This window comes from Arvicanthis niloticus, chromosome 14 (assembly GCF_011762505.2).
Source record: "Arvicanthis niloticus isolate mArvNil1 chromosome 14, mArvNil1.pat.X, whole genome shotgun sequence".
NCBI lineage: Eukaryota > Metazoa > Chordata > Mammalia > Rodentia > Muridae > Arvicanthis > Arvicanthis niloticus.
In genome coordinates, this window is record NC_047671.1 from 47471372 (window position 1) to 47498758 (window position 27387).

At 40.7% G+C, this 27387-nt stretch overlaps 1 long non-coding RNA gene across 1 annotated transcript in view; it reads left to right on the forward strand.

Moving 5' to 3' along the window:
* LOC117720227 (uncharacterized) overlaps positions 1-26064 on the forward strand; it is a 35045-nt gene extending 8981 nt beyond the window's left edge. The window contains exons 2-5 of the long non-coding RNA XR_013103749.1: positions 16949-17032; positions 19721-20526; positions 21501-21588; positions 21925-26064. This is a non-coding gene — a long non-coding RNA (uncharacterized LOC117720227). The remainder of the gene's footprint in view (positions 1-16948; positions 17033-19720; positions 20527-21500; positions 21589-21924) is intronic.
* The last annotated feature ends 1323 nt before the right edge of the window (positions 26065-27387 follow it).

Consider the following 27387-nt stretch of genomic DNA (forward strand, 5'->3'; position numbering starts at 1 on the left):
ATATTATGCACCCCAAGCACTCTGGTACTATCCGCATCACTGTAATGGCTGATGTAAACAGAGGCATCTCCATGGTCATTAGTCCTCCTTATGTCCTGCTCAACTGGAATCATGACTTACAGCCGGGACTTGGCTTCCCAGCCAGAGTAAAAAGGCAATAAGAAGGCCTATCCCATTGGTGTGTTGTGCAGATTAACTATCACAATGCATAGAGGGTCCTCAGGCACATTCTACAGCTCTCGGCGAATGCTTAATAACTGCCATCAGTATTCATTCAGCCAAGTTCATTGTCCAACTCCAGTGGAGGCCGAAAGAAATTATAAAAGTGCTTCGAGACCGAAATGCAATTCTACTTTCAAAGTCTTTGCTCTTGCTAGTGTGAAATGCCAGGTAACGACTAATGTTCATTTGAGCAGCTTTTCAGCTTATGGGAAAATTTAGGTTTTTGTGAGAGAGACAGAGAAACAGAACAGGGAACTGAAAACAATCCGTATCTTAGTGGCTCAAATGGAAACCAGCTCTAGCCTTCACCAGGAGAGGACACATTCCGCATGTCACTTGTAAGTGTCAGCATTGCATCCGGTACAGCACCAGGTCATTGAAACACGAAGCAGAATGTGAATTTCACAGGGCCAAAGAAAGGTTGTGCCAGGAGAAGAGTGATGAAACGTCTTGGATTCCTGACATCTGCTCTTTAGCTCCTTGAACTTTCCCAGTGCTATAATGCAGCCCTTGGCTCTACACAGTTCATCTAGGATTCGGAGGAAGAATTCGACCTTCGATGGCTTCCACCTCCTTCGCTACCATCTCCCCCCTTAAGGAAGCTGGTGACTGATGGGAAAATGAGACTAAAACATTGCTGTAGAGCCTTAAACCACAACCTAGCAAGTGATCTGCTACCTTAGAAGCAAAGCCTGCAGGTAACAAACAGCGGTACCTAACTGTTAGTGTAAAACACCACACCAAAGAGTTTAGATGAGCCTTGAACGGTCAGTTTGGAGAGGAGAGTCCTCTGAGGTCATCCACTCCAGCCTCAGATCTGAAATAACAGTAACAGCTTATGAGGCAATTCTTCCCGAAAACATCCTTGAAGTCTACTCTCAGAGTACAAACACAAATATCAAAGTTCTATCCCATCGTGCTTTGGGCTAGAACTGGCCAAAAGAAAGCTCTTTGGAGTCAGCCATCACTGGGACGGTGCTGTGAATAAAGAACTGTTGTTACGGTTGCAAGGTCATGTGCCCACTGTAGTAGAGACTGAAGATTTTGTTTGTTAGTTTCGCTGAGTGAGTATTCATAGGGAAATACACATTTCTATAACAGAAGATTGCTCTTTTTTTTTTTAATGAAGTCATTGGTTTTTTTTTTAATTTTTATTGGTTATTTTATTAATTTACATTTCAAATGTTATTCCCCTTCGAGGTTTCCCCTCCAAAAAAAAAAAAAAAAAAAAAAAAAAAAAAAAAAAAAAAAAAAAAAAAAAACCTATCTGGCCCCTTTCCCCCTGCTTCTATGAGCATGCTCCCTCACCCTCCTACCCACTCCTGCCTCACCGCCCTAACATTCCCCCTATGCTGGGGCATCAAGCCTTCACAAAACCAAGGACCTCCCTTCCCATTGATGCTGGATAAGGCCATCCTCTGCTACATATGCAGCTGGAGCCATGGGTCTCTCCATGTGTATTTTTTGGTTGGTAGTTTAGTCCCTGAGAGGTTTGGAGGGTTTGGTTCGTTGATATTGTTGTTTTACCTGTGGGGTTGCAAATCCCTTCAGCTCCTTCAGTCCTTCCCCTAACTCCTCCATTGGGTCTCCGTGTTCAGTCCGATGGTTGGCTGTAAGAGCCTCTCAGGAGACATCCATATCAGGTTCCTGTCAGCAAGCACTTCTTGGCATCAGCAATAGTGACTGGGTTTGGTGGCTGCACATCTGATGGATTTCCAGGTAGGGCAGTATCTGGATGGCCTTTCCTTCAGTCTCTGCTCTACTCTTTGTCCCTGTATTTCCTTTAGACAGGAGCAATTTTAAGTTAAAATTTTGAGATGGGTGGATAGCCCCATCCTTCAACCAGGGGTTGTGCCAAACCTAGGGATATAGTCTCTTCAGGTTTTCTTCCCCTTTGTTGGGTATTTCAGCTAATGTCATCCCAGCTGGGTCCTGGGAGCCTCTTGCATTCCTGGCATCTGGGACTTTCTGTAAGCTAACTGGCAGTTCCCCATCCCCCATGGCTACACACTTCTGTTCAATTTCCTGACCCTCTGTACATCTCCCCTGTCTCCTCCCACACCTGATCCTGTTCCCCTCTTTTTTCCTCTCCTCCTCCTCTCTTCCTCCTAAGTCCCTCCCACCTTCTACCTCCCATGATTATTTTGTTCCCCCTTCTAAGTAGGACTGAGGTATCCACACTTTGGTCTTTAAGTTGTATCATGAATTTCTGTGCCCCAAATGCTAGGGCACCCACATTGAGGGACTCATATTTTAAGTTTCTGTTCAAAATAAAGAAGGTTTTCTGGAACAAATGGTGAAAGTTAGGAGAATACATGTTGATAATGAAGTTGAAGAAATACAACTTCCAGTAGCTCTTCGTCTTCCTCCCCTCCTGCTCCTCTGCCTCCTCCACCGTGCCAAGGACCAAACACAGGACCTGCATGTTAGACAAGCACTCTGCACTGAGCCAAGCTCCAAGCTGCCAATCTTTTCTTTCCTATTTTTTTCTTCTGTAGGATCTCATTCTGCAGCCCTGGCTTTGAACTTGGAATTCTTGCTTAAGCCAGTGAGTGAAATTACAGCCATGCCCAGCTCAAATGTCTGTTTCAAATGAATTGGATACCAAGAACAAGAAAATATAGGTGTCTGGCTGGCTGTCGAACAACTGTTTCTGGTAGTTGAAACATTTCAGTGAGGGAAGGGGAGTGTACTGGCTAGTTTTGTGTCAACTTGACACAAGCTTGAGTCATCAGAGAAGAGGGTACCTCAATTGAGAGGATACCTTTATAACATCTGGCTGTAAGACATTTTCTTAATTATTGAACTTCCGTGGAGGGAGACCATCGTGGTTGGTGCCATCCTTAGGCTGATGGCCCTGGGTTCTATAAGAAAGCAAGTTGAGCAAGGCAGTAAGCAGCACATCAGCTCATGCCTCTGCATCAGCTCCTGCCTCCAGGTTCCTGTCCTACATGAGTACCTGCCCTCACTGTTTTTGATGATGAACTGTTAACCCTTTCCTTCCCAAGTTGATCTTGGTCACACAGAAGGTACTAATGGCGGAAATCATTTGGGAAATGCCCGATACGTAGAAATAAAAAGAATGGTTTATGTACAAAGAGGCAGAAACTTTATGGAAAACAGAAAGCTAACTAGAGACAAAGTTATTTATTAAAAACTATAAAGCGCGTCTTGCTTAGCTTGAAGTGTCCATTAACAGATATTGATGAATTGAAGAAAGTGACATCTTGCTCCACTATACATTCCCTGGATTTGAAGTCAGAAGAGCATTCATCTTAAATTCATTCAGCACTGCTCCAAGCTGGCCTGATTTCCTAGGGGACCGAGTACCTCAGGAATATTTTATATGTATATATAAATATTAGTTCTTTACTGCAGCATGCATATTTGGTTTCCAGTGATTGCAAGCTAAGATCCATTGAAGTGGCCCTTCTTACTCTGTCTACATACCCACCAGGCCCCGCTTCTTGTTATTACTGTGTGCCGGGAGGCTCTGGTTCAAGATAGCTAAAGGTGTGTGAGCCAAAATGCTGGTGATTTTACAAAATGCCAAGTAGGATGCTAGAGAGTAACCGGCAGGCTTCACTGTAACATCTCCAAATTTCCCTAAGGGTGCAGTCAAAGAAATCCAGATCAGCAACTAATTATTATCTGGGAGGAACCCTTTGTCTCTTTTAGGACAACATAAGCTCCCTGTCACATGGAAAAGATCAGAAAAATAAATAGAAGAAATCAATGGCATATTTCATCAGGATACTTTCAGAGAAAGACGGATAATTTCCAAAGACTGGCAATACCATGTCCCTAAGAAACTGTAAAACGCTCACAGCACCATATGGTACATGTGAGCATTCTAGCGATAGAATGCTTGTAGGCTGGAAATTGGAGGTAAGAGAATCCCAAATACTCTTCCCCTTTCAGCAGCTCAGGTAATCCTGTAATTAAGACTAGCCTGATGATTGAAAGAAGTTGACTCTGAATAAGCCTTAGTAGTCCTTCAACGTAGCTGAGTAGCACAGAATATCTCATGAGGGAATAAGAGTTTGTTTGACCAGCCCCAGACAACAATTTCAGCAGAGTTTTGGTCAACTTCAATTTCAAATAGCCGACTTACTGTCAAGTTTGAGAAATAAATCTGCCAATAAATAATGAAGCAGTGTGTACATGAAAAATCACCCTCCAAAGTATAGTTAGCAAAATGTCTCCCAACCTATTGGCTGGCTGCTCACTCTGCTTAGAGCTACCTTTGCAAAAAAAGTTCTTAATTTCATGTAATTTCTGTGTTGTTTTGTTTTATAGGTTCTTTTGTTTGTTTTTGGTTTAAGATAGGAATTTTCTGTGTAGTCCTGGATGTCCTGGAACTTGCTCTATAGACCTGGCTGGCCTAGAAATCAGAGATCCAACAGCCTCTGCTCCCTAAGTGCTGGGAGTAAAGGTGTTCCTCACCACACTTTGGCTAGTCTCATTTATTGATTCTTAGAAATCTGAATCTCACTGTACACTTGCAGGCAACCCACCAGGTTTTAGAGTGTCTCTGGCAATTTAATTGGTCAAAGCATTTTCTAGGTAGCTTTTCAGTTTCTGCTTCTTCCAGGTAGTTCAGCTTATCTAAAAGTGTGTCCTGGAAGTCCTCACTTGTTGTATATGCTTAGAGAGGGAAGACCCAGTGGATCTGGTTCAGTTCAGGGACTTCCTCAAGCCTGAGTTGTGTCCTTCCTTAAGGAGCTTCACAGCAGGACGGAATGCTTCACCTCTGTCTTAACATCTTGTTGCTTTTAACTCCTTGCTACTACTGAATCTTGACGAATTTTCCCCAAGATGTAATAAGGTTTTAACCTCAGAGGAAACTGCTACACAATAGTATCCTGCCACAGAGATGCCCACACCTTGTATTACTCAGGATTCTCTAAAGGAACAGAAGTGATAGAATAAATATACATGTCGATATTGAAAGAGTATTTGTTAGACTATCTTACAAGATGTGGTCCCGTAGTCCAACAATGACTGTCTTCCAGCAGAAACACCGAGAATCTGGTAACTGCTCAGTTCACAAATCTGGGTTTCTCAGCAGTCACAAGTTAGTGCTGGAGTCCTAGAAGATCAGGGAGAGCTGCTGGTCTTCAGTCTATGCTGGAATGCTGAAGAAGGATTTAATACCAGTCACAATGATGGAATAAATGAACTTGCCAGGGAGAGTGAAGGCAAGGAGGAGAAAAACTAAGTTTCCATCTTCCCTGTCCTTTTATATGGGCTGCCACTAAGAAATATGGCCCAGATACATGGTGGCTATTCTTTTTGTTTGTTTATTTGTTTTGTTTTGTTTGTTTGTTTTTGTTTTTTATTGGATATTTTATTTACATTTCAGATGTTATCCCCTTTCCCCATTCCCCGCCCCCAAAACCCCCTATCCCATCCCCCCCTACTCCTGCTTCTATGAGGATGTGTCCCCACCCACTCCCACCTCCCCACCCTCGAATTCCCCCACACTGGGGCATCCAGCCTTCACAGGACCAAGGACTTCCTTGCCCACCTATGCCCAACCAGGCCATCCTCCCCTACATATACAGCTGAAGCCATGGATCCTCCCCTATGTGCTCCCTGGCTGGTGGTTTAGACCCTGAGAGCTCTAGTTGGTTGGTATTGTTGCTCTCCCCATGGGGCCCGCAAACCCTTTCAGCTCCTTCAGTCTTCTCTCTAACTTTTCTATTAGGAAGCTGGAGATCAGTTCAATGGTTAACTGTGAGCATCTGACTCTGTATATGTCAGGCTCTGGCATACCTCTAAAGAAACAGCTATATCAGGCTCCTGTCAGCATGCATTTCCTGGCATCCACATCAGCCTCTGCCTTTGGTGACTGCACATAGGATGGATACCCAGGTGGAACAGTCTCCAGAAGGGCCCTCCTTCAGTTTCTGTCCCCCACTTGGTCTCCATATTTGCTCCCATGAGTATTTTGTTACTCCTTCTAAGAAGGACCAAAGCACCCACACTTTTGACTTTCTTCTTCATGAACATAATGTAATCTGTGAGTTGTATCTTGGGTATTGCAAGCTTTTGGGCTAATATCCACTTATCAGTGAGTGCATACCATGTGTGTTCTTTTGTGATTGGTTACCTCACTCAGGATGATATTTTCTAGTTTCATCCATTTGCCTATGAATTTCATGAAAGCTGTACTACAGAGTGATAAAAATTGCATGGTATTGGTACAGAGACAGGCAGGAAGATCAATGGAATAGAATTGAAGACCCAAAAATAGCTGAGTAGTACTCTGTTGTGTAAATGTATCACATTTTCTGTATCCATTCCTCTGTTGAAGGACATCTGGGTTCTTTCCAGCTTCTGGCTATTATAAACAAGGCTGCTATGAACATAGTGGAGCATGTGTTCTTGTTATATGTTGGAGCATCTTCTGGGTATATGCCTAAGAGTGGTATAGCAGGGTCCTCTGGTAATGTTATGTCCACTGTTCTGAGTACCACCAGACTGATTTCCAGAGTGATTGTATCAGTTTGCAATCCCACCAACAATGGAGGAGTGTTCCTCTTTCTCCACATCCTCACCAGCATCTGCTATCACCTGACTTTTGATCTTAGTCATTCTGGTGTGAGGTGGGATCTCAGGGTTGTTTTGATTTGCATTTCCTTGATGACTAAAGATGTCAAACATTTCTTTAGATGTTTCTCAGCCATTCGAGTTTCCTCAGTTGAGAATTCTTTGTTTAGCTCTGTACCCCATTTTTAATAGGGTTATTTGGTTGTCTGGAGTCTAATTTGCAAATTCATTTGGAATAACAAAAAACTCAGGATAGTGAAAACTATTCTCAACAACAAAAGAACTTCTGGGGGAATCACCATCCCTGACCTAAAGCTGTACTACAGAGTGATAAAAATTGCATGGTATTGGTACACAGACAGACAGGAAGATCAATGGAATAGAATTGAAGACCCAAAAATAAACCCACACACCTATGGTCACTTGATTTTTTTACAAAGGAGCTAAAACCATCCAGTGGAAAAAGGACAGCATTTTCAACAAATGCTGTTGGTTCAACTGGAGGTCAGCATGTAGAAGAATGCAAATCAATCCATTCTTATCTCCTTGTACAAAGCTCAAGTCCAAGTGGATAAAGGACCTTCATGTTAAACCAGATACACTGAAACTAATAGAAGAGAAGGTGGGGAAGACCCTCGAACACTTGGGCACAGGGGAAAAGTTCCTAAACAGAACACCAATGGCTTATGCTCTAAGATCAAGAATTGACAAATGGGACATCATAAAATTGCAAAGCTTCTTTAAAGCAAATGACACTGTCAATAGGACAAAATGGCAGCCGACAGATTGGGAAAAAATCTTTACCAATCCTACAACTGATAGAGGGCTAATATCCAATATATACATGGTGGCTCTTCTTGCTTCAAAGAATCTGATTACCGAAAACCCTCACAGGAGTGCCCAGCATCTTGGGTTTTAGTTTATTCCAGATGCAATCGAGTTGATAAGCAAGGTTAGCCATCACACACATCCATGTTTTCTGCTGTATTATTCCTAATAAGAAAGAAATGAACCAGCCTAGATGTCCGTCAGCTAATGAGTACATAATGAAAATAAAAATGTTGCATGCATGTACAATGGAATTTTATTCAGTGTAAAGAAAAATCTGAAAATGTTAGGAAAGGAGGAAAGGAGGCATGCATAGAAAGTTTTATATTCAGTAAGGTTACTGGAACTCAGAAAGACAAATATCACATGTTCTTGCTCATACACGAATCTCAGCTTACAATGTTTGTAGGTGTGTTTATTAACAGAGTGTGGATGGGTGTAGCCACAAACCTAAGAGACCAGGAGAGGGAACAAAGAGGTATTGGAGAAGTGGGCTAAGGCAGTATAATATGTGATAAGACATGAACACAGAAAGAAGCTTGTAGGTAATTCTGTGGAAAGACACAGGAGCAGAGCAGAAAATAGTGGGACAGAAGAGGAGAAAGGAGTATCAACAAAACAAATTGTGTTTGTAATGTCATAATTAGTATAATACTATGCATGCTAATTAAATAAAAATAATCACACAAAAATCACTACTTTCTACACAGCAAAGCAGTGGGATACCATGATTAAGGGAGTAAGCTTTGAGATCAAGCAGTGGGGGCTCGGTCATCTCCAAATCATCAACAAAGTAGAATAGGATGTTAAAAGTAGGTCAAAAGAAGGACGTATAAAGGGAAGAAAGTAGAAGAAATGAATGTTAATTTCTTTTTATCAGGGTACCACAATGGGTTAAATGACATTCAACATAGAAAGAGTTTGGAAAGCATCGGGCCAAAGATGGTTAAGAACAACAATTTGGCAAGCAGCAATTAATCCAGATGCAAAGAATTGCGGTCATCCACAAGATATCTTTTGACGTGCCCAAACAATGTTTTGGTCTAAGGCCGGGTTCCTCCAAGGAGATCAATGAAACTTTGTTTTCTTCTCTCTTAATCTGTACTGAGTTCAGAGTAAGGTGTGGCCAATATTACTGGATCAGCTGTACCTATGCCTTCATAAAACCAATAATGTAAGTCAGGATTCTTGAGAAATGCACTGACAAAGATAACTGAACATCAGGCAAGTGATGGAGAACCCCACAGTTGCTGAGCTAGTTCTATGGACGAGATGGATAGTGAATAAATTATCAACATATATTATCTTACACCTCTGTTCTTACACCTCTATAGAGGTAGAAACAGCTGTTGTTGCACAGGTGGGAAGTGTGTGGGAGATGACCGAGCCCCCACTGCTTGATCTCAAAGCTTACTCCCTTAATCATGGTATCCCACTGCTTTGCTGTGTAGAAAGTAGTGATTTTTGTGTGACGGGCTGCGTCCCTCAGGTCAGTGTCCTTGTGCCTCGTGCAGGAAACTGGATTCTTGATTTCTTTATAGTGATGTCATCAGTTACCTTCATGTCTTTAAGATGAACCTTAGCATATTTTAATTGTTCGTATAACTTAATTGGCTCCTGCTGCTTATAGAATATAGCCCAACCTATACAGAGAAACCCTGTCTCGAAAAACCAAAAAAAAAAAAAAAAAAAAAAAAAAGAATATACCTGACCTTACTTCTTTCAGAGATATATTCAAATAAGCTCACAAGGAAAGGAGAAGAGATGGAGAACTAAAGAAAAGGTCCTGGGAGGAACCTTTCGCATTCAGGGATAGTCACAGGAGTGGTGCTGCCTTTGATATATGAGGGGCCAACATTTACTGCTTTAATGCTGCACTTAAAACCAAATATTTCTGGCATCAGTGAAAGAGCTACAGGGCAGCACACATGTCTGGGCTCTGACATCTAAGGCAAGAGATCTCAAAGCTCAGGAAATAGGAAATGGAAAGAAATCAAGAATCCCCCACTAAACACAAATACGTATCTGTAATTAGCCCTGCTATGACTCTAACGTCATCTGTTACCATGTGTAGTCTTAAGTTAGAATGCAATTGAACAAAGACCTCACTATGAGATTTAATGGACCAGTTATATTTAGGGAGACGCTGAAGGAATAAAATGTGCATCATGTTGAACATGCATTCGTTCCTATCTGCCTCTAACAACCATTTTTCTTCAAACTGAAAATTCCACCAAGCCAAACCTAGGAAGTCACTGGTATTAGCAACACACAGTGACAGAAGAGGGCAGTATGAGAACAGTTTCCTGCACGAGGCACAAGGACACTGACCTGAGGGACGCAGCCCGTCCACCTGAGATCCTGAAAGGAAGCTTGGTTTCAATTGTCTCCATATTCCCTAAGTCTCAAGCTACCCCCCAAACAAAGAGAATAAGGAAAGTTCCTCGGCACACCATCCTGAAGGACCCTTCCAAACTTCGTGTGAAACTGACCCCTTCTCAGCTTCACACATGCGCTAATTCATTGCTTGGTCCTTTAAAAAAGGAAGAAAGAGGAAGTTCTCCTGGCTGACCATATGAAAATAAATGCTAAATAACTTTCTCATGCCATCCTAAGCAGGCCCTAAGTTTTCTTTCATTTGTGCCCCGTCATCTTCTTTGGGAACCATAAGGTCACTGCTACGATCTGGCATTTCTATCATGGAAAACTTCCTCATTAAATATTTTAAATGCTGTACTCAGCAGATATCGGAAGATTTTGAGGACCACTGTCTATTACATATACCTGGTTTTAAACAAACTTTACTTTTTTTTAGTTACTTGCCTTAGGCTCAACCTTGAAAACCATATACAGGAGGCTAAATAAAGTTTGTTTCTAAATGAATTATATTTGTACTTAGCATGACGGTGAGCATAGTTCTGATTTTAAATTCACATCAAAGAATTTGACCAATTACAGCGTGGCTGAGCATTAATTTGCATGTCTTAATTATCTTTAACAGTTTACAACAATGTAGTAGCTCTCAGAAGATTAAGATTTTACAGCTTTATCCCTGTTAAGTTTGAGCTTTTAAAACTGGAGTTGAACATTTAAGATCCTTTAGCATCAAAATAAAACCTTAAACTATAAATGAAGTCCACAGAGAAACTGGGAACTTTATTAGACTACAAATAAAGTTCATACAGAGACTGGAAACCTTACTTTTCTGAGCCTTTTATAGTTCATCATTACAGAATATCACAGTTTCTTGTATGACTCAGTTTATCTAAATATCTACAGGTTAACAAAATTGACAAAGATGAAGAGTCTAGACATATATCTTCAAGTCAGGTATTGTTAACCTGAGTAGAACTTTGACATTTATAAACCTATTTATCAAACATAAGTATTTCTCAAACATATGGTTTTTTCTTATCTAAAATTTCTAGAAGCCTGGTCTTGAACACAGTTTGCAAAGACATAATTAGTTAGTTATACATCTCTAAGTCAGTTTCTTACAACCTGAGTATATCTTTCTAACCGTAGGGTCTTATATAAAATTCCATCCTAATCCAAAGTATTTTGAAGACCTGCTATTACCTCCTTAGTCTAAAAGGAGCTACACTGACAAGCAGACGACTCCGCAGGATTTAGAAGTTTCATGATTGTTACATTGGTTACTTTATATTACATGGTCATTTTAATCAAGATGCCGGGGAAGTTACATTGCATGTACTCACTTTTAACCTTACTAAAGATGGCTGCCAGCCACATGGTTACTATTTTAAAATACCTATTTTCTAGTAACCTATTTTTTAAAATAAAAGTTGATCCAAGTTACACATAAAATATATCCTAAATAAGAGCTGAATCACATATATAGTATGTTTAGCAGATTATGATTACCGATAGATAGATAGATAGATAGATAGATAGATAGATAGATGATAGATAGATAGATAGATAGATAGATTTTTAAGCCTTTTGCTATAAGTTTTAAGATAAATTTTGTTACATATTTTAATTATACCTAATGAACTTTCAAATAGTGAGATAAAGCATACTCTTGAGAGATTTTTTTTGAGAGCAGAAAGCAAAGAAATCACAGAGATAAAAGATCTTTAAGCGTGAAAAAGTAGAAGAACCTTTCAGATAAGAGGCTTTTGGAAGTGTAGGGCAGAGGAAATTTAGATATGTGTGGTGGCAGAGATTGCTACCCACCCCATGAGTGTGATGATCAGAAAATGAAGCCTGCCAATTTAGGGTCCATGACTGAACTGTATTGTGGTCAAATCGTATGTAGGAAGATACCAGGACTTTAATAAAATCTCTGACTCTGAGTAGGAAGACAGAAGGTCCCATCAGGCCCAGGAGAGCATAAGGAAGAAATGGAGCAGGCAGCTGGGGATGGGGAAGGTGAGCAGCAGTATAGGACCAGGGCAGTGAGAAGCCTCCGCCGGACTTCCAGGAGGGATCTGAGAGGAACAGGGCTCCAATGTGTAGAGCCTCTGCCTGAGAGAGGATTCCAATGTTATAGAGGCCTAGGAGAGCTTAAGGAAGCTGAAGGACTCATCAGGGACCTCCTAAGGGAAGAAGTAACAGATCAGCCCAGGAGGGTACCAGGACAACAAAAGCAGGTAGTTCCAAGGGGGAGGAGGCAAGGAAAGTGGCAGGCCCAGGAGGGCATATGGAAGGTGTGGGACTTCCAGGAAGAAACCAAGAAACTGAAAGACCAAGAGGGTCAGAAAGGGCTTAAAGATGCTACAAACTACAGCCCCTAGGGTGAGGTAAAGAAGGTCTAGGAAGGAGCTGACAGAGCAGGTAGGAGAGAAAACAGCTCAGCAGGAGGACTGGGAGAGGCTTTGGGGGTGGGGGTGGGGGAGGAAAGGTTCCAGTAAAGGTCGATGAGTAAGTAGTGTCTTAGTAAAGAGAGATGCCCACATGGAGAGCAGAGCAGGGAGTGGGGGTACAGGATGATCCTGCAGAAGGCAAAGCAGGCTGCAGGAGCCAGAGAGATGCTTACAGAGTAGATGAGGAAAGACAAATGGTTAGATCAGGTGGAGGGAAGAAGCAGGTGAAGAAGCAGACTCTAGACTTTGGAGTCAAATATGGTGGGTGGGTGGCAGAAGCCAGCAGAAACAAATGATTTGTACATACCTTACGAGAGTTAAATCAGCATCTTGCCTCAGAGAATCTGAATCCCTTGGAAAGGGGCTCATATATGCCACTCCTGTGGTTTGGGCAACAAATGAATAAAAATGAGGACATGGCCATTAGTAGGTGTGGTTGAGGAGAAGGGTTTTATTATAGATATGAGGGAGAGCACAGCCAGAGGAATCTAGAAGGGTTCAGACTCAACCAGATCAGTAGACTAGACTGGGCCATGAGAGGAGACAGGGAGAGTGACAAGGGAAGAGAGAAGAACTGAGAGGCCAAGAGAGGAACCAGAAGCCGAGAAGCCAAGAGCCAAGAGCCAAGAGAGCATGCATCCAAAATGGCTGAGATTATAACAGAAAAAGATAAACTGGGGGAAGGGAAGCTCAATGGCTGGAGAGGTTTAGGGTAGGTGTGTGTCTGTGGATGTGATGGGGTAGGAGTGGGTCTGTGAAGTACTGAGGAAACAGGTCTCTGTAACGAGTATTCAGTGACAGTCTGGTGCACATGGGCACCTCAGTTAGCTATTTATCCCTGGTTTCTTCGAAACTTAACACATAGGCCAATCATGGAAGAAGGGAAAGGAAAGGTAAAAACGCTGCTCTGTGCCCATTTGGTAAACTGAGGGTCATGAGTGTTTAATGCGTAACACTAGTGAGGATCACATGGGCTTAATGAGCAATACTAGTGAAGCTTTCATGCATTTAGTGTGTAAGTCTAGTGAGGATTACGTGTGTTTAATGTGTAATAGCAGTAAGGGTTGCATGCATTTAATGAATAACATTAATGATGGGAACTGTATTTAATGTATAACACTAGAGATGATTACAAGTATTTAGTATATAGTCCTCCTTCACCTACTTCTTCCTCCACTAGTGAGGGCTCCATGCTTAACGCATAACACTAGTGAGAATTATATACTCTTAATGCATAACACTAGTGAGAATTATATACTCTTAATGCATAGCATTAATGAGAATTATATACTCTTAATGTCTAACACTAGTGAGGACTGTATGCATTTAATGTAGAACACTAGTGAAGGTTACATTCTCTTAATGGTTTATATGCATTTAATGCATAACACTAGTTAGGGTCACAGGTATTTAATACATAACACTAGTGATGGTTACATGTGTTTAATGAATAACATTAACAAGGCACACATGCATTTAATGCATAACACTAATTAGAGTTATATGTATTCAATATGTAATAAGAGTGAGGATTACATGCATTAAATGTTTAATACAAATGACAATTTGCAAGGATCATTTTTATACTCATCATGATGTGAGTATTTCCATTCATTTATTCATTCAAAAACTGTTTGTTGAGAATGTTCCACATGTTGGGCATTGCTGTGATGTTGAAAATACAGAAATAAAGATACATACAAAAACTAGCCAAAGTTGTCTTTGTGGAGTTAATATTCTAGGTAAGAAATAAGTATATTAAATGACAGATAATAAAAAGTATTAGTAGGGGAAAACCAGTCAGGTGAAGGATACATCAGTTACCATGTTGAAGAGAAGGAAGGTTAACAGCAAGGGGGCGGAAGAATTAAGGAAGGAAATGGGCAAAAAAGGTGTTCTTTTTTGTCCAGGAAGATTTTATACAAGCAGGTAACAAGAACACATTAGTACTGCCAGTAATAATACCAATACATACAATATGTCAACTATCAAATCACTACTAGGTGACCATCACTTTGCTAGCCTGTATTTCACTTGTTCTCCGAATAGACAATAAACCTTATTCAGTGACTTTTTAATGTAAGAAAACAGAGGCATCAAAGAGGAGGGTATAGGGAGCTGGCTCAGTGGAGAAAGGGCTTGATACACAGGCATGAGGATCTGAGTACAAGCCAGACATGGCAGTACACTCATAACCTCAGTGCTGGGAGGGTGGAGCTAGGTCCACCACTGGAGCTTGCTGATCGGCCAGCTTAGCTGACACCTAGCTCCAGGTTTGGTGAGAGTCCCTTGCTATGGCTAATCTTGTCAATTTGGCACACAGGGAAGAGGGAGTGAAGGAATTTCCTTCATCAGACTGGCCTGTGGCCATGTCTATGGGCCATTTCCCTGATAAAGAATTGATATGGGAGGGTCTAGCTCACTGTGGGTGGTGCAACCCTTGGAGAAGTAGTTATTCAAGAAAAGTAACTAAATGTGAGCCTGGGAGCAAATCAGTAAGCAGTATTCTGCCATGACCTCTGCTTCAAGTTTCTGCCTTGCTTGATCAGAACCTTTCTTGACTTCCCTCAGTGATGGACTGTGACCTGGATGCTTAATGCCTGTAAACTGTTTCCTCCCCCAAAGATCCTTTTGGTTATGGTGTAGAACAGACATTGTCCCAAGAAGTAAGGCGGAGAGCAACAAAGGACAATAGATGTTCAACTCTGGCCACCATGTGTGTGTGCATGGGTGTCCACCCCACACATACACATGTGCACACATATATGTGGCATGAACACACACATACACCACAAAAGAAAACAGAAATACATTGAAGACAAGGCAAAGAGGAGAGGAGAGGAGGGGAGGGGAGGGGAGGGGAGGGGAGGGAGGGGGAGGGGAGGGGAGGGGGAGGGGAGGGGGAGGGGAGGGGGAGACTCAGACAAGTTTTTGCTACAAGTTTTTTTTTTTTTTGTATACTTATATGGGCATCAGTTTGAGAGTAGACAATCAGACTCCAAAACCAGCACTCTTAACCCAAACACAGAACCTGGGTACAGAGAATAAATAAGTCAGGGACTCTGCCTTGTAATTGTTCATAGTCTAGTAAAAGAGAAACTAGTAAACAAATAATTTCAGTGTGGTCCTCAGAACTGTAATTCAGGTAATAATAAAGGAGACAGGAAGAAAACAGTGACTAAGGGTGAGGAGTCATCAGAGAGCAGGCGTGCTGATGTGTGTCTGTGATTCATTGCTCTCTCTGGGTCTGGTTACCCACATCTAACCAGTGCCTCCTAGGGTTGCTTTCTGGTGGGTTTCCCCAGCTGTGGTCTGCCAGCCTCATCCTGCACAAGGTCGTCCTGACATGGGAGCTCCAGGAAGTCATTAGAGTCACTTAGGAAAAGGGAAAAAAATAACATGATAGAAGCTGTCTTTACCATCATAGACAGATAAGGATGATGCCAACCCTGTCACTTAAAATGAGATGACTATACCATAGTATAGAAAGAGAAGGACGGTGGCAGAGCCACCCCCCAAACTCAGCAGATGATAACCTCAAAGCAGTGTGCATGGTAAGACAGCTGACCACACAGTCACTTGAGAAGGAGGGCTGTCTTCCATAAACACCCTCATTACCTAGCACAGTTTATTCTAAACTTCTCAGTTCTTAACCCTGGCCTATGTGGGAACATTATAAACTTCAAAATTTCCCTGGAATTGTACTAAAGATCCTTTGTACCTTTTGCAATTTTTTTCCCCAAGAGATTATAAGTTCATCCAAATTTCAAAACAGTGCCATGTTCTGAAAATAGATTATAGACCATTTATTCCTCAGTACTTTCAGTAAGGTATCTGGAATCTTTTTGGAGGTCCCAGAATTCTAGATGAGGTGCTTTAATATAACTCATTATTTATTCATCATTTTATCAAAGCATATGCACATACTGTGTTACCATATATGAACACAGCATGGTGTTAGGACTTACCTCTAACTGTACATAGGTAGCCTTCTTTCTACTCCTTGACACTTCTGTATAGGAAGACTGTCCTAGGAAAGATCAAGTTGTTTTTGGTTCTCAACTCTTATGAGTTGCGGTGCCACTGTCAGGCACCCTGTTGGGAAGGGCAACATATCATTCTGTTGAAATTTCAAGTTTTGCCCAGCCCCCACCACCCAGTCCTGATCATTCACAATTTACTTCTTCATTAATTGGCACTTTCTCTTTGTGTGTATCTTTGTTTTCCCTTAGGCATAATGACAATTCAGTTAGTCAGTGCCTTGCTAAATTTGTTCCATAGACAATGAGGTATGGGAAACAGTAGAATACCTTTCCATTCTTTATTGAAGCTGCAAAATGGCATTTGCCAGAGTTTGAAATGCCCTGTCTCCTACCCACCAGGTTGGCCACATTTGATTAAATATCCTTAAGAAGTTTAAAGAAGAATTTATAATTAAAAAGCCCACATTCAGATGTATAACTCTAAACTCCACTGGGCAACAAATTGCTGAAACTATTTTCTCTTCTCTCCAGTAAGAGATAAAGAAGAAGCTGTAAATATGTTGATCTTGATGGTTGTATCCTGCACACAAATGAACTTCCAGAGAGAGATACATGGTAAATACTACTTTTACATAAGTACTGGCAAAGGATATTTTGCAAAGGAGGATTATATAACAATAATAAAACATATAAGTAAAATAAAATCAATAATAAAAGAATGAAATCTAAGACTTGGACAGATTTGTTACCAATCAAAACATTTGCTTAGCTACTTCTTAATCAAAGAAGCCTTTCAATTGTCCTGAGAAGAAAGAAAGTAGATAACAAATCCAGATATGTAATTCTCAAGCTTATCAGGGTGTAAGCTCTACATTCAGAAAAGTGCTGCATCCTAAGCCAGCTGCATCCTCTTCTAGTTGGTGGTGGGTTGTTGCGGACCGCTATATCAATGTTGGAACCAGCACTGCCAAAAGCCTTGGGGGCTAAGTTGTTAGAGCCCCCCACTGCTCCAAGCTGCTCTGGTCCGAGGGTCGGGGTTCAGCAAGAGAGAGAGTGAGGACGGAATCGAAGAATGAAGACCAGACAGAATGTGATTCAATCCTGTTTATCCTTCAGTTTCTCTTCCTAGTCAAAGTCCCAAGTCTTGAGTTCTTAGTCCCTAGTTCCTAGTCCCTAGTTCCTCCAAGTTCTAAGTTTCCAGTTCCAAGTTCTAGTGCCTAATGTCTAAATCCAAGTTAAGTGCCAAGTGCCTAATACCTAATAATCATTTCTTCTGAGTTCTCTAGTCCAAGTGTCTTCTTCCTCAATGCCTAATTCCTACTGATTTCTTCTGTCTGCCTCTCACCTTTTATATATCTCACTTCTAAGCCATGCCTTTAGGTCATGCCTTTAAGTCATGCCCTTAGGTCTTCTCTCTAAATCTGATCTCTAAGTCATACCTTTAAGTCTCACACACCCAATGGAAGATCCTGGGTATCTAAAGCAAGATGTTATCAGAGTGTGCTCAGCTGTTGTAGGCTGTTGTAAACAAGCCTCTTGTCAGGGTATATGGCTCAAGATGGCTACAAGGATGATAGCTGCCTCCCCACAGTGGGTGAGGAAGGATGGCCATGGAAGCAATGATGTGTGCAAATAAAATATTCAAATGCACTCTCAGCCTGAGTTAGAGCACTACTGATGGTAGCCATGTTTTAGCAAGCTCCAAACTGACTCTCAGTAATCAGCCTCCTCCTAAACACTCAACCCAGTTTTGACACACCTGAGATTATTTAATAATGAAATAATTAAAAGTCCACTTCTTGATAACCTTGAGTCATTCGTATCTCTTCCCTACATCCTCATATATGCACAGTCAATAAAATTACAACCTGAAACTATGAAGAGAAATCATTTCTCTCTCTTATCACCATTCTGTAAGTTCAATTTGAAGAAGGTACTAATATCATAATTGATATTTTGGACTTTAAGATAAAACCCTATTACTCTTCAGTCCCTCCCTATTTAAATACAAACAATGAAGATTGTGAAAATAAGAGGAAAATAAAAATTAAAATACTACCTGAATATCTGTACTCAATAAACTAGTAATTACTAGAACAATAATGAACTAGAACGAGCCATTATGTCACTGACAGAGAATTCGTATAAATGATCTACAGTCAAGAGCTGGAAAAGGAGTCTTGGAAAAACACTTCACCAGTAAGTGATTTTGGTTTTTCATGTCTCTCCCATACAAAAGATTTGTGTTCTTTATATTATGCCAGGTCCAGCATGGTCTTGGTAGGGGTGGAAAGACATGGTTCCTATCCCTGGGACAGGGCCAGCAGGCATGGGCATCCATGAGTGTTGATGTGGCATAAGGCTTGTTGGTATAATAATGTACACAATTTTTAAAAGTAATTATTTATTTTATGTGTATGAGTATACTGTCGCTGTCTTCAGACACACCAGAAGAGGGCATCAGATCCCATTACACATGGTTGTGAGCCACCATGTCGTTGCTGGAAGAGCAGTCAGTGCTCTTAACCAGCCCCCATAATGTGCCTATTTTTAAGGTTTGTTTGTATAATAATGTACATTTTTTTTTTACATTCCTCCTTCAAGGAATGTCCTCTCTGGTAATGTTAATGACTTCATGATAATCAGAGACAGCACAAGTCTGGGAGGTGAAGGTGTGGCTAGTGTCTCAGCAAAATAAGTAAACACTGGGACCTTTAGAGCAGCCCTGAAGGCTGTGGAAAAGAACTCTAAAAACATGAGTTCAAAAATATATAATTTCTCAGCTGTGCAAAATATAACAATGCAATATGAATTATGTGAGGTGCTTCAGGAATCTAAAAGAACAGAGGCAGCTGCACTTTCTGCCAGCTTGTCAGAAAGACACCAAGGAAGGAGATAAAGAGCTTTAGGGAGTGGTGACCGAAGGAGATCCCACCCAGCTAAGCTTTTGTTCATGCTTACAAAGGCAAGCAGATTCTTGAGTTCAAGGTCAGCCTGGGGAAGACCCAGGCCTGGTAGAAGTGATAATTTCAGGGAGGAGTTTCTAGCTAGTTTATGGTCGGGCTGTGCTTAACAAAGGCAGAAGGATCTCTGAATTCTTTTGCAATGATAAGAAAAGAAAGTGTGCTTGCTGTCTCCTAAGAATCAAGGGGCTGGGGTTACTAGGATGAGGATTTATAAGATAATCAAAAGGGAACTGGGAATAAATGACGAGATGGATATGTAAAATAAGACTGGGCTTATGCTCTGCAAGAGATGAGCTATCCAGACTATTTATTTATTTATTTATTTATTTATTTTTAGAATAGCAAGAGACAACTGCTTGAAGAAAATAGAACAGTCTGGAGATCTCCAGAGGAAGCAGACCAAAGAGAGCAATCCGGAAAGTTGTCTCCAGCAGAACATAGGTTGCCAGCCTGGACCCATGATTTGACTTTGAGTCGTTTGTTTTGCTGTTCTCAAACACTCCTTCCCTCAGAACCCCTCTCCAAGCCCACACTTGTCCTGGGCAGTATTAAGTTTCTGTTTATATGAAATTTAGGAACCATCCTAGTGAGTGTTATGAGTACCTGAAGAATGTTTATTTGAATCATATCTGTACCTACCACTGATAGTCTAATCTCTCCTTACAGGACTGTTTACCCTGACTTAAAGACTTTCCTCCTGGGGAGAGAAGCTTGTGCAACTTACCTAGTGACTCATAATCAGCTCAGTGACTTGTAATATTCCCAAACCCCCACCAAGAAGGTTTTAACCCTGCAATTGCTGAGGACAGGGTACTCTCCTGCTGGCCAAGCTATCTGCTGGGAGCCTCAGGCAGGTGACTTTGCAGAAGTGTGTGTATGCTGGAGTGGGCACTTCAGCAATGCAGCTGCTTTCCAGTCTCTCATGATCCTGTAACCCTTATCAATTCACGAAGCTACTTTCGGATACAATTGTTTCTTGAGTCTGTTGTCTGTGCCATTTCTGGGATGAATAGATGTTTGTTCACATCTTCTCACAAAACACCTATGCAAAGGAAGAAATCAGCTTTATCCTTATCTTCACAGCAGATCAACAACATCTGACACAGTGCCTGGCACAACAGCTATTCAATGAGAAGATGACAAGTCAGTAAATGGATACATGAATTAATACATTCCCATTGCAATCTCCAACCTCTGTCTCTCTCTGACTCTGTCTCTCTCTCTGTCTCTCTCTCTGTCTCTCTCTCTGTCTCTCTCTCTGTCTCTGTCTCTCTCTCTCTCTCTCTCTCTCTCTCTCTCTCTCTCTCTCTCTCTCCCTTCCTCCCTGCCTCCCTCCTCCCTCCTCTCCCCTCTCTCTGTATGAACACCACTTTTATGGTGAGGAAACTGGGTGATATTTCAATATAAGTGGCTAGAACACACAGTTTTTCTCCCTATTCTCTATCAGAACCATCTATTAGTATGGCTTCCATCACTATGATAAAGTATGACATCTCTAAATGAAAAATGCAAAATGTTTTCCCTATGTAGACCATTTTTACAATGCACGGCACTGAATGAGCTGCCTTTGATGCTCTGCCTGCTAATTCAGAGTATGCTAGAGGCAGAACAAGGAGACTGTAGTGTTTGCCTTAAGCAAACTGGCTCAGACCTCCTACTTTGTTTAGGAGGTGAAGGAAATACGAACAAGACCTTATAACTATTTCTTAAAACTACAGTATTGCTCAAGAGCTTAACACGGCAAAGAACAGATGTTCAGGATGATGAATAATTCTGACTGCTAACAGGAATAATTTACTGTTTATGTTTTCAATCATGTTCCCTTAGGCTCTGAGTGGGGACTGTAATCTGTTATCCCCTGCCACGCTTTTGTTAAAGTCTTAACATAACATTGGTAAGACTGACTTCATATTTATGGTTTTCCTTTTATAATCTATAGCTTGTATATACTAAAATACACCCTAGTTATTTGCAAGCTTGGCCAGAATGTCTTTCCTAAAAAAGGAACCTGGGACATTGACATAATCTATGGAGATCAACTCAGGTAATGAGCTCCTTGTTATAATGTGAGAAATTTGCATTTGATATTCAGTAATCAGCAATATAATCTCATGCAGAAGAGACCACCAGGACAACAGCAAAGAAAGACATGAAGGATACTTTGGAAATATTTCATGGTGTAAGAAAGGCAACATTATGCTACAGGTAAGTATATAGATTCTAAATGAAGTCTACCTCCCAATTGTGATGCTATTGCTTAAAAGCCACAGGACTCCAGACAAGCCACTTATCTGTACTCTGTGTCATTGATAAACTAAAGACAATATATGCCTCATTGAGATGTATTTTATCACTATATTTAAATCTAAGACAAATAGTAGCATAGAATATCAAACCTCAAGGAGAACAGATTTAATTATTTGCTAATAATTTTTGGTATGTGGAGAAAATTGATAAACTTAAATGTCTCTTTTTACCAAATGTCTTGAACATACGTTTCTCCAAAGATGTATGATTATGCTTAATTTCACCATTATTTAGGAACATGCAAATCAAACTACAATCCCAAATCATGTCATCCCATTGAGAGTAGCCACTATGGAGAGAAGAAGATAAAGTATGGACCAGGATACTTGAGAAATTGCAACCTACATACATCGTTGTTCAGAGTGTAAAATGCTAGTGTCACTTTTAGGAGATAATATGATAGTTTCTCAACAGCCGGAACATAGAATTACCCACTGTTCTAGAACTTCTGTTTGTCTACAGCTGGACCACTTTTGCATGTACCTGATCTCATCTGATTACATATGTAACAGCATTGATATCAATGTGTCAGATATTTGTACACCCATGTTCACGGCAGAATTACTCAAAAGAGTTAAACAGCAGAAGCAATCCAAGTGTCCATCAGTGGATGATCAGATCAACAAAGTTGGGTATACACAATTGCCTATATAATTTGGCAAATATTTTCTGAGCACACTCCATTTCCTAAAAATGGTTCCTGGTCATTATTGAATAAAACGGTCTCGTGTTTCTGGGCTGGATTTTAAAGCCACGTGAGGGAGCAGTAGCACATAGTATACAATTCTAGATAGATGTGTGAAATCGGACAAGCTTCACATTTCCTGAGTCATCTTTTCCTCATCTGTATAATGAAGCACATGTGGTGAAGGAACAAAATGATAATTTCCCTTCATACATTTCAAAATATTTGAGATTTATATACAAATAGGATGGAAAGAGGACATAAGAGCCAGTAGAGGGCAGAAGATGAACAGGATAAATATTGTGCTGATGTGAAATTTTAGAAAACAGTGCCATCTTAATTTGTATTATGGAAATCTAAGTAAAAAGCAAATACTCAGGGTAACTTGATGCAGGGGCACAATCAACAGACTAGTTATCCAGAGTTCTTGGTTCTATGATGAAAGTGTTTAATGCAGAGGCAATGTGTCCATGAGGAACAACTGTGCAAACATTATAATAATTCACTAACAATGGAATGCCATCTCTACATGTACATACCTAATGTAGGGCTCTGACTCCAGAATGGGGAGAGAACTGTCAACACCATCAACTCTGGAGTTTTCCTTCACTTACAGGTCAGGGACCAAGACAAATTTAGAATGCTCTCATTTAAAGGTGGACTGTGCTCTGTACCCTTCTTTTGCTTGTTCTTAGATTTTTCTTCTGCTTATTTAAGTCATATCATATGAAACTTTATATCATGTATGTAATGACATAATTATGACAGTTAAGCAATGAAAAATGTCTATCATGTCAGCCACCATTCTTTTGCAATGACAGTACCTTAAAATGTACTCAAGTGGAAAGTGACACCACCAGTTGGTGTGCTCATGTGGATGAGGGGAATCTCACAGTATGGGCAATTAAGGACTGCTAAGAGGGGCAGTCGGTATTCTCCAGGGATGAACCCCTGATACGCTACTCAATCTCAGTGGACAAATAAGCAACAACAGTTGGGAAGAGGTCATGAATTTGAAAGGGAATGGAGGATGGACATGGGAAGATTTGGAGGGAGAAAAAGGAAAGTGAATGATGTAAGTACTGTAATCGTATATTAAATTCTCAAAAACAATTTACCTATTGCATGTGCTCTACTCCAAGAGCACACATATAACCATAATCCTATTCAGCCTGTATATCTGATGATTTACATATTCCAACATCCCTTCTCCTGCCTCTGATATCCATCTGTCTAAGGTTGTCTGGGCTTTTACGTAGATTTTACATGTAAAGAAGACCAGGCAGGGTTTTTCTCTGTCTGACCTTCAGTTTCATCCACATTGTTACAAATAGAACTTAAATAACTTTAATGACATGTTCCTCTGGCTGTTTAGTATATGCACCTATGTGTGTGTGTCTGTCGGTATGTATGAATATATGCACATATGTGTATAATTTCTTTATTCAGTGATCTGATATAAATGTTTCTATTTCTAGGCTCTTGAGACTAGAACTTCAATAAATGGTATTACTATCTTTGCAAGGGGTAAATTTCATACCCGTTGGAAAAATCGTCAGAAGAGAGACTTCTGGGTAGACATTGTGCTAATGGGTAGCAGCCTGCCTGGTTATGAAATATACGCTCTTCTTTCCCACTTTCAGCCTATTGGGAGGTGGTAGTTTTAAACATATAAAAAAAAGAAGAATCTTTGACAATCTTCGTATTAAAAGGTAGAGTCTAATTCCACTTTTCTTGAATGAGGGCCAGTATTAGAATCATATTCCTGTCAAGGGGCGCGTATGAAGTGTGACTTTAAAGGCTGATGTAGAAATGGGAGTGCAGCATTTGGCTGACTCACACGATGCCCACAGCTTAACACTGTATTTGGACATGGCTCTGGTCATATGAAGAAGCCACATATGCATGTTCTGATCAAGAGCCCTAAATAACCCCTTCCCATCAGTCTAGACAGAAATGAACTCTCAGATACTAACACCATTTCTTCAAGCCCAACTGAAGCTCTGTGAAACAAGGCCAGACATTCCCAGCAAACCCCTGCCAGACCACAGGCTTGTGGGAGACTAAATGTGATAATAGATATTTTAAGCCATAAAGTTTTGATGTTTTTGTTTTGACTCTTTCATTTTTTTGTAAATACTAGATAACTCAAACATGGGATAATGGTATTCAGGAATATGGCATAGGAATTTAGTGATAAATGAGTTGGCAACTAAATTCATGCTTCTGTAGATTCCTTTAGGGATGGATCCACTAATCCTGTTCTAACATAGAGCAAAGGATTTTCAAGCTATACTATCCCCCGGTTCCGAAATCTATGTACCATGAACACCAGTGCTTAAGACCATGTCTTGGAAACAGATGAAGGCTTCTTATCTACTGGTGCTATTACCACTTACAGAAAGGACATCCATTGGCAGATATTTATAAACACTCTCCTAGGCAGCAAGTCTGCAGATGTGAACCTCTTATGTCCTGTCATTCTAGTTCCTGGCTTTAGGAAAACTATATAGTAACCTTACCCAGTTACATGTCTTGAGGAAGAGTTCCCCTCCCCCAAGCAAAAGACAGAAAATGGCTGGATTGCAGCCAGTCTACAGGGCAATTTGAGACTCGACCTTCTTCAAGCTTAGAATATAAAGGGGACTGTTGTATGTGGCAAATCATGCATCTCAATAAATACTTGTTAAAGAAATTTTAAAAATTGTAACATAACATTGTTCCATGTATCAGAGTTTAGGTCTAAACTAGACATCCCAATGGAGTGTCTAGTGTGATTAGATTGTTCCCACCACTTAGCAGCTAATCTTTGTCACCTACCAGCTGAAAGGAACAGAAATAATAATAGGTGAATTTGACACCAACCTTTTTGGCCATGATTTTGATCATCTTCTATTCATCCTCTTGGTGAAATAAGAGCCTAACCACCACCCCCTAAATAAAACCAGGTGACAGAACACCCGCCGAACCTGACACTGGATATGAGACTGGCAACAGTTTATGAATCATATCCACATGTAGCTAGCTTATTGAGGGCCTTGCAGGCCATGTGGGCCACACTGTGGTGGCTCTCAGGAATAGAGGATACTAATATGGGCTGAAGCTTTTAGAATCTAGAGGATGAGGTGATGTCCAGTCCCTATGAGTGGATGGAACTGCCTATTTTAACTGCACTGGTATATGGAGAGGAAACATCCTAGGCTGAAGCCTAGAGTGGGTGCAACTGTCTGTCACAGATGAAGCTATCCAGAGGGCAGCCTTTCCTTTGAATGATGGGTGCATCTGGCAAGAACACGGGAACTGATAGCTCAAATCGTAGGGCTCCAAGGGGATCAAAAATGTCAAGACTACACTTGAACCTTTGGGTCTTTACAGTGCATCCCTTCGCTTCTTTTTAGTTTAGACACTCACCTGAAAAATCAGAGTGGGCATGGATGCTCTCATGACCACTTTAATTCTGGTTTGTGAAGCCTGACAGATTAGGAGCACTTGGTCATTTTCAGAGACACTTGCTGTCCTGAATCTCTTTGAAGAGATGTCCTTTCCTCCCACCCCCACTGTTGCTAATGTTAGAGACATCTCAGTGAATTCAGGCTAATCTCTGTGGACTTTCTCAAAATTTGAGCATGATATTGAGACATTTAATTTTAGGCAGTCATAAGAGGAGTTGTTCCATTTAGTACAGAAGTCGACTGGGAATTAAAAGGAAGAATATTTAGAGAGAGGCAGAGGCCAGGAAGGCTAATCTGACGTGGCAGCAACTTACTCCACCAAGCCATCTCACGAGCTAAGAAATGCTACTTTATAAACCTTAAAGAAAATACTCTTTCAAAATAATCTTTCTAAAATCAAATCTCATCAAAGTTGAAGAACTATTTATATTCCTTTCCAATGAGAGAAAAATTCACTACCCTAGACAGTAAGGGATTTATGATCTTCATTAGTACTTCAAAATTAGGAATAAAGAAGAATATAAAGAATTACTACTTAATGTAAAATCAAAATGCAAAAGCACGTTTGCCTGTCACTTCCAAAACCAAATGTTCACTTTAATGAATATCCCAAGCTTAATTTCACATGCCTCTGAGTGTTTTAAAGTAAAAATAAATTTCAGTTAAGGAAGAGTTTAGATAGCTTTATAATAAGTGATCTTAATAAGCTAATAATCCACATACATGAAAAGCATTATGGGTTAGGGGACCTTAACTTTTCCAAGGGAGAAAATGAAAAGTGAAATCATGCCTTTGAAAAGTTCTAACTTGGATTCTTAAAAGTCAGCATAAATGGAAAAAATATACAAACTATTTGTAGTTAAAAAGATGTATTCTTAGCTGCTGGGAGCCAAACTCAGGAAATTACCTGCTGTTTTAGAAAGTCTAGTCAGTACAAGGTTAAGAAAGGACGTTCACAGGTCTCAGGTCCCAGGAACCTAAAGAACGTCTGGCATTTCCTTGGAGCTGGCTATGACAGTGGGATGGTCTAGGGCAATAAGGATTCCATAGTAGGATGGCCCTAAGCAATGACCCTCGCCCAAACTTCCCGGTTTGCTGTGTCTTTATAACCTGCCCCCAAAATTAAAGTTTCAGAGCTTGATCAGAACCCAGACTTGCTCTCATTCTTTGTGTCTCTTGTCCTTTCATTCGTTTGCCTCCTTCCCTAAGGTCTCATCGAATCCCCACCGGCCAGGGCACTTAGCCATTAGCATTTCCTTTCAACAGCCTATACTTCTTTATAGTTCAATGGTCTCTTATTTTTATTTCAGAAGCTGACAAATCTTATTTCAGCATTTGCCCTCAATATGCATTGGACCTCCTCTGAACCCAGCTGAGGAATTTGCTCTGTACCAAATAGCAGAGGAGACAGCCAATGTGCAGGTTGGAGACTCTACTATGACACTTTCTCAACATGATAAAGCTCTTGGTAATTCTGACAATAAACAGATAGGGGCATGAATGTACAGTCAAAATGAAAACAAAACCAAGGCAAGTTATTGTTCACCTAAGAATGTGTAA